Raw genomic sequence first — 14389 nt, 5'->3', positions numbered from 1 at the left:
GGCGGAAAGTATTTGAATAACATTTCTTTCTCCAATGTTTCAAACCAGGCGTTAGCTAAACAAAGGAAATGGTTGATATGCTGTTTTCAAGGCGTAGAGGTTAAGATGTCAAAGGAAGGAAATTGAACTGTATCTGGCGTCACCACGAAAAATGATTTCAATCATCTGAATAATTTATCTTCTTGCATTGGAGAGCGAAATTATTTCACGCAGGGACGTGAATCCTTGAACTTCAATTTTGGCAGGGTGCAATTAAAAAATGACAACTGGAAAATATCGGATTATCGTCTGTATAAACTGAATAAAATTAAATCAGATGGGGAGATGCTGGTTTCGAAACAAAACTCAAATTAATTTGTTTTTGTTGTTTGAAATTGGAGGGAAATGGCAATGGAGATTTTATCTGCCGTGCCTGATCTTCGATTCTGTTCAATGCCCATGGTTTGCTTCAAGACATGAAGTGCAGACAAAAATCGGACTAATTAGGTTCAATATGACAGAATGTGTACAGGGGTAATAGAGCGAAATATTATGACGGTATTGAAAACTTCGGCACCTACTTGAGAGTTTACGTGGTGGTCTGATAACGGATGAAGGAGCTTTTCACAGCTTGGTGTCTGACTTCTTGAATACGTTTCTGCAGCATCGCAGGAAGTAACGATGAATTCAAGAGTATCCACCTCCCGCTCTGACAGTTTAGCTCGGAGAAAGCACCAGGAAACGGATACCAGCACAAGCAGCATTAATTGACACAGGTCACATCTGAGTTCAAACGGCACGAATGCGTTGAAGGAGCTTGCTGAATGGACTGGTGAGAAAGACTCCTTAGTTTTAGAAACAAGCTGCAGACTCATGTAATTCATTCTTCTATTGCACTTGTAATAGGGTGAGGGTTGCTTTGCAGTGGAGCATTGGAGGTTTTTTGCCAGTTCTTGATGTTGTTAGCAGAGAAGCATTCCTGGCCCTTTCCAGGTAATACAGTGTCTTGTTCTGTCAGCAGATTCTGTAAATACATCCACAGAACGTGGGGCCATAGTCAGGGAGAAGGAATGGATATTTAAATCGAAACTGTTTTTCTGTATATTTATTTAGCTTATTACCAATCCTATGCCAAGTCCTAATTAATCTAATGAAGTACAAAGCAGGAATTTTAAAATTAAATGATAGACGTCAAGTGGGAGGAAAATCGAGATCTTGGGAGAAGGCGCAGTAAAACACCGAAATATAGAACTTGGAACATTCGTCTCTAAAATGCATTTTTTAAGTACATATTAGCTATACGCAGCAGAGTTTAAGGATACCACTTCGGGTCTGAAAACCTTTGACATGTTTCTTATGTGACCAGCCTCAGGCCAAAGAACTGATGCAGCAGTGTCATAACTGACATGTTATTCAGCTGGGTTGAAGGCACAACCAGTTGTGCAGAAGGAAGGGGGAAATTACAAGAGGAAAGAGGCCGGTTGAATCAGTTAGCAGATGTAGCAGATGTCGTTCAATACGAAGAAGTGGGAAAGTACCATTATTTATTGATGAAAGGAAGATCTAACATTTACTTAAATAAAATGGGAAGAAAAGAAACGGAATCACTTCAATGAAAAAGGTGTCGACAGCTGCAATAAGTAATCTAAAAGTCAAAATGAATTAAACTCATGAATCTTGTTTCTTTCCATACACTCTGGGGTGCTTAAGGTAGAATGTAACGAAAGCCTTTCTGGAAAGGTATTTAGGCTCTCACCAGAGGCTTATAGCTTCAGTGCTGAATGCCCACATGAGACAACCCTGGTTATGAATGTCTCCTGCTCTTACCGCTTGCCAGTGACGCATGTTTAAAGGTTTGTGAAGGTTTATACTTAATCTGTGGGCCTCATTCATAAACCACCTTCCTTGATCACCATCTGAATCAGAAGCAGGGACACTACCGAATGCGCCACAAGATCCCCTTAGCTCTCGGCTGCTGATTACCGAGAGAAAATGATGCTTTATTGTGACGAATATTGTTCAGATTCCATCTGGACTGAACAGTTGGGTTTCTTTTAGGGTCGAATTTGTATTGGCCTTCGAAGTGTACAGTGCTTAAATACTTTCAGTGACAGTACAGGTTTCATAAACACGGTGAGAACACATAACTGCTCCCCCCCCCCCCCACCCAAGGATAATTAGGAATGCGACGCCCACGTCCTGTGAATGAATACAAAAACACTCTAATGTTGATGTTACTAATGCCATAAAACAGGAAATTAGAGATCCATGTGAATATGGAACATTCGTAATTATGGGTGATTTTAATCTGCATATCAATTGGGCAAATCAAATTACAATACCACAAAGGATTCGTGGAGTGTACGCGAGATTTTCTGGACCAATACATTGGGGAAGCAAATCGAGAGCAGGCCATCCGAGAGTGGATCATGTGTAATGAGAACAGAATCATTGCAATATAATTGAGTGAGACTGCTTGGGGATGAGCATGCATAATATGATAGAAATTTTCATCAAGGTGGAGAGTGACGTAGTTGATTCCGAGACACGCGGTAAGAGCAGGGGACATTCATAATCAGGGTTGCCTCCTGTGGGCTTTCAACACTGAAGCTATAAGCCTCTCGAGACAGTCTAATTACCTTTCCACTCAAAACTTAATGGCTTTCAGACAATGAAAATGTGGCCAATGAGTTTGCTAGGTTTTTCTTCCGTAATGCCGTCAGAACATATTGATCAAGGGCGGGTAATGGCAGGTGGGTGTCAATTAGTCATAATCCAATTGAATGGAGGATCAGGCGAGAGAAACTGATTTTCTACTCTGGTCCCATATTATTGTAATCGCAGCAATTAATCAATAGTTGGCGGAAAATGTCACAGAGTAACACTGATGTGGAGATGCCGGCGTTGGACTGGGGTGAGCACAGTACGAAGTCTTATAACACCAGGTTAAAGTCCAACAGGTTTGTTTCGATGTCACTAGCTTTCGGAGCGCTGCTCCTTCCTCAGGTGAATGAAGAGGTCTGTTCCAGAAACACATATATAGACAAATTCAAAGATGCCAAACAATGCTTGGAATGCGAGCATTAGCAGGTGATTAAATCTTTACAGATCCAGAGATGGGGTAACCCTAGGTTAAAGAGGTGTGAATTGTACCAAGCCAGGACAGTTGGTAGGATTTCGCAGGCCAGATGGTGGGGGATGAATGTAATGCGACATGAATCCCAGGTCCCGGTTGAGGCTGCACTCATGTGTGCGGAACTTGGCTATAAGTTTCTGCTCGGCGATTCTGCGTTGTCGCGGGTCCTGAAGGCCGCCTTGGAGAACGCTTACCCGGAGATCAGAGGCTGAATGCCCTTGACTGCTGAAGTGTTCCCCGACTGGAAGGGAACATTCCTGCCTGGTGATTGTTGCGCGATGTCCGTTCATTCGTTGTCGCAGGGTCTGCATGGTCTCGCCAATGTACCACGCTTCAGGACATCCTTTCCTGCAGCGTATGAGGTAGACAACGTTGGCCGAGTCGCACGAGTATGTACCGCGTACCTGGTGGGTGGTGTTCTCACGTGTAATAGTGGTGTCCATGTCGATGATCTGGCACGTCTTGCAGAGATTGCCATGATAGGGTTGTGTGGTGTCGTGGTCGCTGTTCTGAAGACTGGGTAGTTTGCTGCAAACAATGGTTCGTTTGAGGTTGCGCGGTTGCTTGAAGGCAAGTAGTGGGGGTGTGGGGATGACCTTGGCAAGATGTTCATCGTCATCAATGACGTGTTGAAGGCTGTGAAGAAGATGACGTAGTTTCTCCGCTCCGGGGAAGTACTGGACGACGAAGGGTATTCTGTCGGTTGTGTCCCATGTTTGTCTTCTGAGGAGGTCGGTCCGGTTTTTCGCTGTGGCGCGTTGGAACTGTCGATCGATGAGTCGAGTGCCATATCCCGTTCGTACGAGGGCACCTTTCAACGTCTGTAGATGTCTGTTACGCTCCACCTCGTCTGAGCAGATCCTGTGTATACGGAGCGCTTGTCCATAGGGGATGGCTTCTTTAATGTGTTTAGGGTGGAAGCTGGAGAAGTGGAGCATCATGAGGTTATCCGTAGGTTTGCGGTAAAGTGAAGTGCTGAGGTGACCGTCCTTGATGGAGACCAGCGTGTCCAAGAATGCAACTGATTTGGAGAGTAGTCCATGGTGAGTCTGATGGTTGGATGGAACTTATTAATGTCATCGTGTAGTCGTTTCAGTGATTCTTCACCGTGGGTCCAAAGGAAAAAAATGTCATCGATGTATCTGGTGTATAACATCGGTTGAACGTCCTGTGCGGTGAGTAGGCCCTGTTCAAACTTGTGCATGAAGATGTTGGCGTATTGGGGTGCGAATTTGGTCCCCATGGCTGTTCCGTGCGTCTGGATGAAGAACTTGTTGTCGAAGGTGAAGACGTTGTGATCCAGAATGAAGCGGATGAGTTGCAGAATTGCGTCTGGAGATTGGCAGTTGTCGGTGTTGAGTACTGAGGCTGTTGCAGCAATGCCGTCGTCATGGGGGATGCTGGTGTAAAGTGCCGAGACGTCCATTGTGACGAGGAATGTTCCTGGTTCAACTGGTCCATAGGTGCTGAGTTTCTGTAGGAAGTCCGTCGTGTCGCGACAGAAGCTGGGTGTACCTTGTACGATGGGTTTCAAGATGCCCTCGATGTAGCCAGAGAGGTTCTCACACAGGGTCCCATTGCCTGAAACGATAGGGCGGCCTGGTGTGTTGGCCTTATGTATTTTCGGGAGGCAGTAGAGATCTCCAATGCGGGGAGTACGTGGGATGAGAGCACGTAGGGTGCTCTGAAGATCTGGATCCAAGGTCTTGATCAGTCTGTTAAGTTGGCGGATGTGTTCCTTGGTGGGATCTGCGGGAAACTGTCTGTAGTGTTCTTGGTTGTTCAGTTGTCGGTATACTTCTTTGCAGTAGTCCGTTCTGTTCAGTACGACAGTGCCCCCCCCCCTTGTCTGCTGGTTTGATGACGATGCTGTGGTTGGTCTTGAGAGCGCAGATGGCATTGCGTTGTGCTTGGGTGACGTTCGGGGCTGACTTGTGAATGCGACTGATGAATCTGGCATTGACGCGACGCCTGACGGCTTGAGCATACATGTCGAGTCTAAGGCAGCGGCCTTCCGGAGGGGTCCAATTCGACTCTTTCCTCTTCGGTTGCCGCACCGCAGATCTCTCGGTCTGCTGTTCCGGTTCATTGGTAGTCTGCTTGGGTTCGCTGTTGGCCTCTTGGGGTCTGTGGAAGAATTCCCGGAGCCTCATTCGCCTGATGAATTCCTCCGTGTCTGCCGCGAGACTGATGGGGTCCATTTTGGTGGTGGTGCAGAAATTGAGCCCTCTGCTGAGGACTTCGATTTCATCTGGTTGAAGGGTGTAGTCTGACAAGTTGACAATAGATTTCCCTGTATTGTTTTCTACTGTGACACCGGGGGAACAGACCTCTTCATTCACCTGAGGAAGGAGCAGAGCAGAGTAACACAGTCTTGTTCATCAATAATTGCCGATCAGAAATTGAATTCAGTGACATAACACATCAGCCTTTCAACTGGACAATATGGTTTCACGCATCAAATCCGAATACATTCCGCTGAATTCGATGTTGTAGTATTTTGTTCCTTAATTTTAAAACCTGAAAATTAATGAGAGGTAAATTAGCGCAGGCATAATGTATTGCTGATTTTCTGGTGGTTATTATAAGTTTTGGGAATTAGTAAGACTGGTTGCGTTCATAACGACGTCACTTTTTGATCCTTCGATGTCGGCTCTTCCTATCATTGTGAAGCAGAATTCACCAAGCGTTGGATTGTTCACCCACTAATAGGGAACGTGAGCTGGGTTTAGACCGTCGTGAGACAGGTTAGTTTTACCCTACTGATGATTACAAAGTGTTGTTGCATTAGGTTTTGTGGATAATACACCTCAGATGCATTTTTAACTCTGGACCTAATTTTACACCTTGTCTTTGCTTTCTGGACCTTTGCTAACTCTGTTAGATATTAATTTCACAGTTTGTTTTAATCTATTATGTACTCTTATCTTTTACTTTAAAAGGGTATTACTCCTACGAATGCGACACGGTAGCACAGTCGTTAGTACTGTTGCTTCACTGTTGCTCCGGCTTGGGTCACTGTCTGTGCGGGGTTTGCACGTTTTTCCGGTGTCTGTGGGGATTCCCTCCGCGTGCTCCGGTTTCCTCCCATAATTCCCGAAAGACGTGCTTGTTAGGTGAATTGGGCATTCTGAATTCTCCCTAAGTGTACCCGAATGGGCGCCGGCGTGTGGCAACCAGGAGATTTTCACATTGACTTTATTGCAGTGTCAATATAAGCCTATCTGTGACAGTAATAAAGATTATTTTTACTTTAGCGCTCAAAATAATCCTCCAAGGTGTTTACGAATTTGGACACAAGGCGTTTCCTTAGAGCATTGCACGCCTCAATTTCTTTAACTTTAGAAATGTCACCAAAGTTACGTTGGAAAGTAAGAGAAGATCGAAACAAGTTTCATAGTCGGTTGAATTAACTAGCAATTATTAATTACTGCATATTACATTTTAAAACACCCCTTTTTGGACTGGTGTCTGGTTTCCATTCGTTATGGTGCTTTAAAAACATCTTGAGATGCTTAACAGATTTGAACGAGCTTTGTAGATGGCAGCTGTTGACGTAGAATGGTAAAATAACCATGGAAGCGGATGCCTTAAAACAGGAAAAAGAGGCATCGTGAGAAGATGTGAAGAAATTTACAAAGAACAAAGAAATATACAGCACAGGAACAAGACTTCGGCCCTCCAAGCCCGTGCCGACCATGCTGCCCGACTAAACTACAATCTTCTACACTTCATAGGTCCGTATCCCTCTATTCCCATCCTATTCATGTATTTGTCAAGATGCCCCTTAAATGTCACTATCGTCCCTGCTTCCACAAACTCCTCCGGTAGCGAGTTCCAGGCACCCACTACCCTCTGTGTAAAAAACTTGCCTCGTACATCTACTCTAAACCTTGCCCCTCTCACCTTAAACCTATGCCCCCTAGTAATTGACCCCTCTACCCCGGGGAAAAGCCTCTGACTATCCACTCTGACTATGCCCCTCATAATTTTGTAGACCTCTATCAGGTCGCCCCTCAACCTCCTTCGTTCCAGTGAGAACAAACCGAATTTATTCAAGCGCTCCTCATAGATAATGCCCTCCACACCAGGCAACATTCTGGTAAATCTCGTCTGCACCCTCTCTAAAGCCTCCACATCCTTCTGGTAGTGTGGCGACCAGAATTGAACACTATACTCCAAGTGTGGCCTAACTAAGGTTCTATACAGCTGCAACATGACTTGCCAATTCTTATACTCAATGCCCCGGCCAATGAATGCAAGCATGCCGTATGCCTTCTTGACTACCTTCTCCACATGTGTTGTCCCTTTCAGTGACCTGTGGACCTGTACTCCTAGATCTCTCTGACTTTCAATACTCTTGAGGGTTCTACCATTCATTGTATATTCCCTACCTGCATTAGACCTTCCAAAATGCATAGCCTCACATTTGTCCGGATTAAACTCCATCTGCCATCTCTCCGCCCAAGTCTCCAAACAATGTAAATGCTGCTGTATCATCTGACAGTCCTCATCGCTATCCGCAATTCCACCAACCTTTGTGTCGTCTGCAAACTTACTAATCAGACCAGTTACATTTTGTCGCCAAATCATTTATATATACTACAAACAGCAAAGGTCCCAGCACTGATCCCTGTGGAACACCACTGGTCACAGCCCTCCAACTAGAAAAGCATCCTTCCATTGCTACACTCTGCCTTCTATGACCTAGCCAGTTCTGTATCCACCTTGCCAGCTCACCTCTGATCACGTGTGTCTTCACCTTTTGTACTCGCCTACCATGAGGGACCTTGTCAAAGGCCTTACTGAAGTCCATATAGACAACATCCACTGCCCTACCTGCATCAATCATCTTTGTGACCTCCTCGAAAAACTCTATCAAGTTATTGAGACACGACCTCCCCTTCACAAAACCATGCTGCCTCTCACTAATACGTCCATTTGCTTCCAAATGGGAATAGATCCTATCTCGAAGAATTCTCTCTAGTAATTTCCCTACCACTGAAGTAAGGCTCACCGGCCTGTAGTTCCCTGGTTATCCTTGCTACCCTTCTTAAACAGAGGAACAACATTGGCTATTCTCCAGTCCACCGGGACATCACCTGAAGACAATGAGAATCCAAATATTTCTGTCAAGGCCTCAGAAATTTCCTCTCCAGCCTCCTTCAGTATTCTGGGGTAGATCCCATCAGGCCCTGGGGACTTATCTACCTTAATATTTTTTAAGACACCCAACATCTCGTCTTTTTGGATCTCAATGTGACCCAGGCTATCTACACACCCTTCTCCAGACTCAACATCAACCAATTCCTTCTCTTTGGCGAATACTGATGCAAAGTATTCATTTAGTACCTCGCCTATTTCCTCTGGCTCCACACATAGATTATCTTGCCTATCCTTCAGTGGGCCGATCCTTCAGTGGGCCAACCCTTCCCCTGGCTACCCTCTTGCTTTTTATGTACGTGTAAAAAGCCTTGGGATTTTCCTTAACCCTATTTGCCAATGACTTTTCGTGACCCCCTTCTAGCCCTCCTGACTCCTTGCTTAAGTTCCTTCCTACTTTCCTTATATTCCACACAGGCTTCGTCTGTTCCCAGCCTTTTAGCCCTGACAAATGTCTCCTTTTTCCTTTTGACGAGGCCTACAATATCTCTCGTTATCCAAGGTTCCCGAAAATTGCCGTATTTATCCTTCTTCCTCACATGAATTCCTTTCAACTGACACTTGAAAGCCTCCCACATCTCAGATGTTGATTTGTCCTCAAACATCCCCCCCCCCCCCACACCCCAATCTATGTTCTTCAGATCCCGCCTAATATTGTTATAATTAGCCTTCCCCCAATTTAGCACATTCATCCTAGGATCACTCTTATCCTTGTCCACCAGCACTTTAAAACTTATTGAATTGTGGTCACTGTTCCCGAAATGCTCCCCTACTGAAACTTTTACCACCTGGCCGGGCTCATTCCCCAATACCAGGTCCAGAACCGCCCCTTCCCTCATTGGACTGTCTACGTGCTGTTTTAAGAAGCCCTCCTGGGTGCTCCTTACAAATTCTGCCCCGTGTAAGCCCCTGGCACTAAGTGAGTCCCAGTCAATATTGGGAAAGTTGAAGTCTCCCATCACCACAACCCTGTTGTTTTTACTCTTTTCCAAAATATGTCTACCTGTCTGCTCCTCTATCTCCCGCTGGCTGTTGGGAGCCCTGTAGTAAACCCCCAACATTGTGACTGCACCCTTCTTATTCCTGATCTCTCCCCATACAGCCTCACTGCCCTCTGAGGTGTCCTCCCGTAGTACAGCTGTGACATTCTCCGTAACCAGTAGCGCTACTCCGCCACCCCTTTTACATCCCCCTCTATCCCGCATGGAACATCTAAGTCCTGGAACGTTTAGCTGCCAATCCTACCACTCCCTCAACCAGGTCTCTGTAATGGCAACAACATCATAGTTCCAAGTACTAATCCAAGCTTTAAGTTCATCTGCCTTACCCGTAATACTTATTGCATTAAAACATATGCACTTCAGGCCACCAGACCCGCTGTGTTCAGCAACTTCTCCCTGTCTGCTCTGCCTCAGCGCCACACTGTTTCTATTCCCTAGTTCTCCCTCAATGCTCTCACCCTCTGACCTATTGTTCCAGTGCCCAACCCCTGCCATACTAGTTTGAACCCTCCCTTGTGACACTAGCAAACCTCACGCCAGGATATTTATGCCTCTCCAGTTTAGCTGCAACCCGTCCTTCTTATATAGGTCACACCTGCCCCGGAAGTGCTCCCAGTGGTCCAGATAACGGAAAACCTCTCTCGTACACCAGCTGTTTAGCCACGTGTTTAGCTGCTCTATCTTCCTATTTCTAGCCTCACTGGCACGTGGCACAGGGAGGAATCCCGAGATTACAACCCTCGAGGTCCTGTCTTTTAACTTTCTGCCTAGCTCCCTGAACTCCTCCTGCAGGGCCTAATGCCCCTTCCTGCCTATGTCGTTAGTACCAATTTTTACAACGACCTCTACCTGTTTGCCCTCCCCCTTCAGGATGCCCTCTACCCGTTCGGAGACATCCTGGACCCTGGCACCAGGGAGGCAACATACCATCCTGGAGCCTATTTTACGTCCACAGAAGCGGCTATCTGTGCCCCTGACTATAGATCCCCCTATTACTATTGCTCTTCTGCGCTTTGACCCTCCCTTCTGAATATTAGAGCCAGCCGTGGTGCCACTGCTCTGGCTGCTGCTGTTTTCCCCTGCTAGGCTATCCCCCCTGACAGTATCCAAAGGGGTATACCTGTTCGAGAGGGGGACAACCACAGGGGATTCCTGCACTGACTGCCTGCCCTTTCTGGTGGTCACCCATGTCTCTGCCTGCACCTTGGGTGTGACCACATTTATATAACTGTGATCTATGACGCTTTCCGCCACCTGCATGCTCCTAAGTGCATCCAATTGCTGCTCCAACCGAACCATGCGGTCTGTGAGGAGCTCCAGTTGGGTGCACTTTCTGCAGATGAAGCCATCCGGGACGCTGGAAGCCTCCCGGACCTGCCACATCTCACAGTCAGAGAACTGCATCCCTCTAACTGACCTTGCGTCTATTAATTAGTAAATTAAAATTAAAAGTTAAAAAAATATAGATATATATATATAATTTTTTTAAAGTTACTGTTAACTATCTGTTTCCTAGCACTAGATTTCTAATATAAATCTGAAAGCTAAATATAGTACTCTCCGATCTCTGGCTTAGATATCCCTCTAAATTATAATTAGGTAAATGTGTTTAATTAGCTACCAATGCTTAATTTTTTACATTTAGCGTAGAGTCCCAACCGGCCACTCAGGTCACAGCTTTTCTGTGATGTCACTTCAGGTCCCCCCCCCCCCCCCCCCCCCCCGCGCACACACACACACAATTTGAAAAAGGTATAAAAGTTACAATGAGTAAAAATCACTTTCTTACCTTCTTACCTTCTCAGGGTCTTAGATGTTCTCAGGTTCTCTCCCTGACAGAGACTGCTCCTCCTCCTCCGAACGGCTCTCGAAACTAGGCCGCTCTTTGTAAATCTCCGCTCCGACTCGCAGCTCCCGCGCTTTTTAAATCTCCGCTCCGACTCGCAGGCTCCCGCGCTTTTTAAATCTCCCGGCTCTCTCTCCACTCGCGCTGTTACAATTAATAATAGTAACTAACCTTCGCTCTATAGTTCCTATAGTCCCTCTGGCCATTTCAATGAGGTTACTGGAAAGTGTGGTAAAATACGATCACATCGATGTTTTGGTTCAACACCCTGTGAATATTGTTTCAACTATTTTGTTAATTATTTTGATGAGTTATTTTGATTCAAATGAAATATTTTGAAATGAATTGATTGTTTATGTGTTCTTGAATGAGATGTAGAGGAGCGACACGGTAGCACAGTGGTTATCATTGCTACCTCTGAGCGCCAGGGTGAATCTGTGTGTGGATTTGGCACATTCATAGAACATAGAACATAGAACAATACAGCGCAGTACAGGCCCTTCGGCCCACGATGTTGCACCGAAACAAAAGCCATCTAACCTACACTATACCATTATCATCCATATGTTTATCCAATAAACTTTTAAATGCCCTTAATGTTGGCGAGTTCACTACTGTAGCAGGTAGGGCATTCCACGGCCTCACTACTCTTTGCGTAAAGAACCTACCCCTGACCTCTGTCCTATATCTATTACCCCTCAGTTTAAGGCTATGTCCCCTCGTGCTAGCCATTTCCATCCGCGGGAGAAGGCTCTCACTGTCCACCCTATCTAACCCTCTGATCATTTTGTATGCCTCTATCAAGTCTCCTCTTAACCTTCTTCTCTCTAACGAAAACAACCTCAAGTCCATCAGCCTTTCCTCATAAGATTTTCCCTCCATACCAGGCAACATCCTGGTAAATCTCCTCTGCACCCGTTCCAAAGCCTCCACGTCCTTCCTATAATGCGGTGACCAGAACTGTACGCAATACTCCAAATGCGGCCGTACCAGAGTTCTGTACAGCTGCAACATGACCTCCTGACTCCGGAACTCAATCCCTCTACCAATAAAGGCCAACACTCCATAGGCCTTCTTCACCACCCTATCAACCTGGGTGGCAACTTTCAGGGATCTATGTACATGGACACCTAGATCCCTCTGCTCATCCACACTTTCAAGAACTTTTCCATTAGCCACATATTCCACATTCCTGTTTTTCCTTCCAAAGTGAATCACCTCACACTTCTCTACATTAAACTCCATTTGCCACCTCTCAGCCCAGCACTGCAGCTTATCTATATCCCTCTGTAACCTGCTACTTCCTTCCTCACTATCGACAACACCACCGACTTTAGTATCGTCTGCAAATTTACTCACCCACCCTTCTGCGCCTTCCTCTAGGTCATTGATAAAAATGACAAACAGCAACGGCCCCAGAACAGATCCTTGTGGTACTCCACTTGTGACAGAACTCCATTCTGAACATTTCCCATCAACCACCACCCTCTGTCTTCTTTCAGCTAGCCAATTTCTGATCCACATCTCTAAATCACCCTCAATCCCCAGCCTCCGTATTTTCTGCAATAGCCTACCGTGGGGAACCTTATCAAACGCTTTGCTGAAATCCATATACACCACATCAACTGCTCTACCCTCGTCTACCTGTTCAGTCACCTTCTCAAAGAACTCGATAAGGTTTGTGAGGCATGACCTACCCTTCACAAAGCCATGCTGACTATCCCTGATCATATTATTCCTATCTAGATGATTATAAATCTTGTCTCTTATAATGCCCTCCAAGACTTTACCCACTACAGACGTGAGGCTCACCGGTCTATAGTTGCCGGGGTTGTCTCTGCTCCCCTTTTTGAACAAAGGGACCACATTTGCTATCCTCCAGTCCTCTGGCACTATTCCTGTATCCAATGATGACATAAAAATCAAAGCCAATGGTCCAGCAATCTCTTCCCTGGCCTCCCAGAGAATCCTAGGATAAATCCCATCAGGCCCCGGGGACTTATCTATTTTCAGCCTGTCCAGAATTGCCAACACCTCTTCCCTACTTACCTCAATGCCATCTAATCTATTTACCTGGAGCTCAGCATTCTCCTCCACAACATTATCTTTTTCCTGAGTGAATACTGACGAAAAATATTCATTTAGTATCTCGCCTATCTCTTCAGACTCTACACACAACTTCCCATCCCTGTCCTTGACTGGTCCTACTCTGTCCCTAGTCATTCGCTTATTCCTGACAGTGTCTGCATGGGATTCGTCCGGGTGCTCCAGTTTCCTCCCTCAATACAAAGATGTACATGTTAGATGGATTGACCATGCTAAAATTGCCCCTTAGTGGCCAGTGATGCTGTTACGAGGATAATGCAGGGGTATCTTTCGGAGGGTCGGTGCAGAGCTGATATGCCCAATGGCCTCTTTCCGCACTGTAGAAATTCTATGGTCTATGCAGATGCCACTGGTAATAACAAAATTTATGCCCAATCCTATTTGTTCCTGAAATGACTGTCGTGCAATGCCATTGCAGAGGATATGTAAGAGTCATCCAATTTGGTTGAGGTAAAGACATGGGCCGGACCTTGTAAGGACGACTGGGTTGCCTCCGCTAAAGAATAATAGTGAACGAGATGGATTTTTACAACAAGCGATGATAGCATTCGGATCATTATTACTGAGACCACCTAAATGTATTAACTGATTTTTAAATCACTACCTGCTGCAACGGGATTTGAGCAATTGTGCCGAGTGTGTTCCTGTTTTCCTCTGGATCATGAATGATAGCACAACTGGACCACTGTCTCCCCTGTGCCTTTCTTAAGCAGTGAAATAATTATTAAAACATGGTCCGTCATTCCAATCTTGCCAACAGATTCTGTTAACGATTTTGAATTAATTGTTTCTTCTTTAGAGAGGTGACATTTACAATAAAACGTAGCTATATTTAGTAGTTCTGTTACTTCCTAATTTCTTGGACATAAATTGCTTCGACATAATTACTGGGACTTCGCGTTACACTTTGCCAGCTGACAGATCACTGCCACCCAAGTTTACAGGTGACGGAACGGTGCGCTGTGGGAACACCAGGCTGGGGAAACAGAAAATCCTGCTTTGAATGTTGTTACTTGTGGAATTCAGCGGCACAGGTGGAATATTTTTCTGGGGCAGTTCTTAGAATAGACTACCTAAACTGCAGAACGAGGCCATTCGGTCCAGCGACCTCCACTGACCATCTGAAAGAGCAACCTACATCGGTCTATTCCCCACTCT

The 14389-nt window shown here is 45.6% G+C and overlaps 1 gene segment (V, D, J or C); it reads right to left on the bottom strand.

The window, feature by feature from the left end:
- The window catches only part of LOC140418081 (Ig heavy chain C region-like), a 94771-nt gene that overhangs the window by 23432 nt on the left and 56950 nt on the right, over positions 1 to 14389 (bottom strand).

The sequence above is a fragment of the Scyliorhinus torazame genome, chromosome 5, assembly GCF_047496885.1.
Source record: "Scyliorhinus torazame isolate Kashiwa2021f chromosome 5, sScyTor2.1, whole genome shotgun sequence".
NCBI lineage: Eukaryota > Metazoa > Chordata > Chondrichthyes > Carcharhiniformes > Scyliorhinidae > Scyliorhinus > Scyliorhinus torazame.
This window is presented reverse-complemented; position numbering and strand designations above follow the sequence as displayed.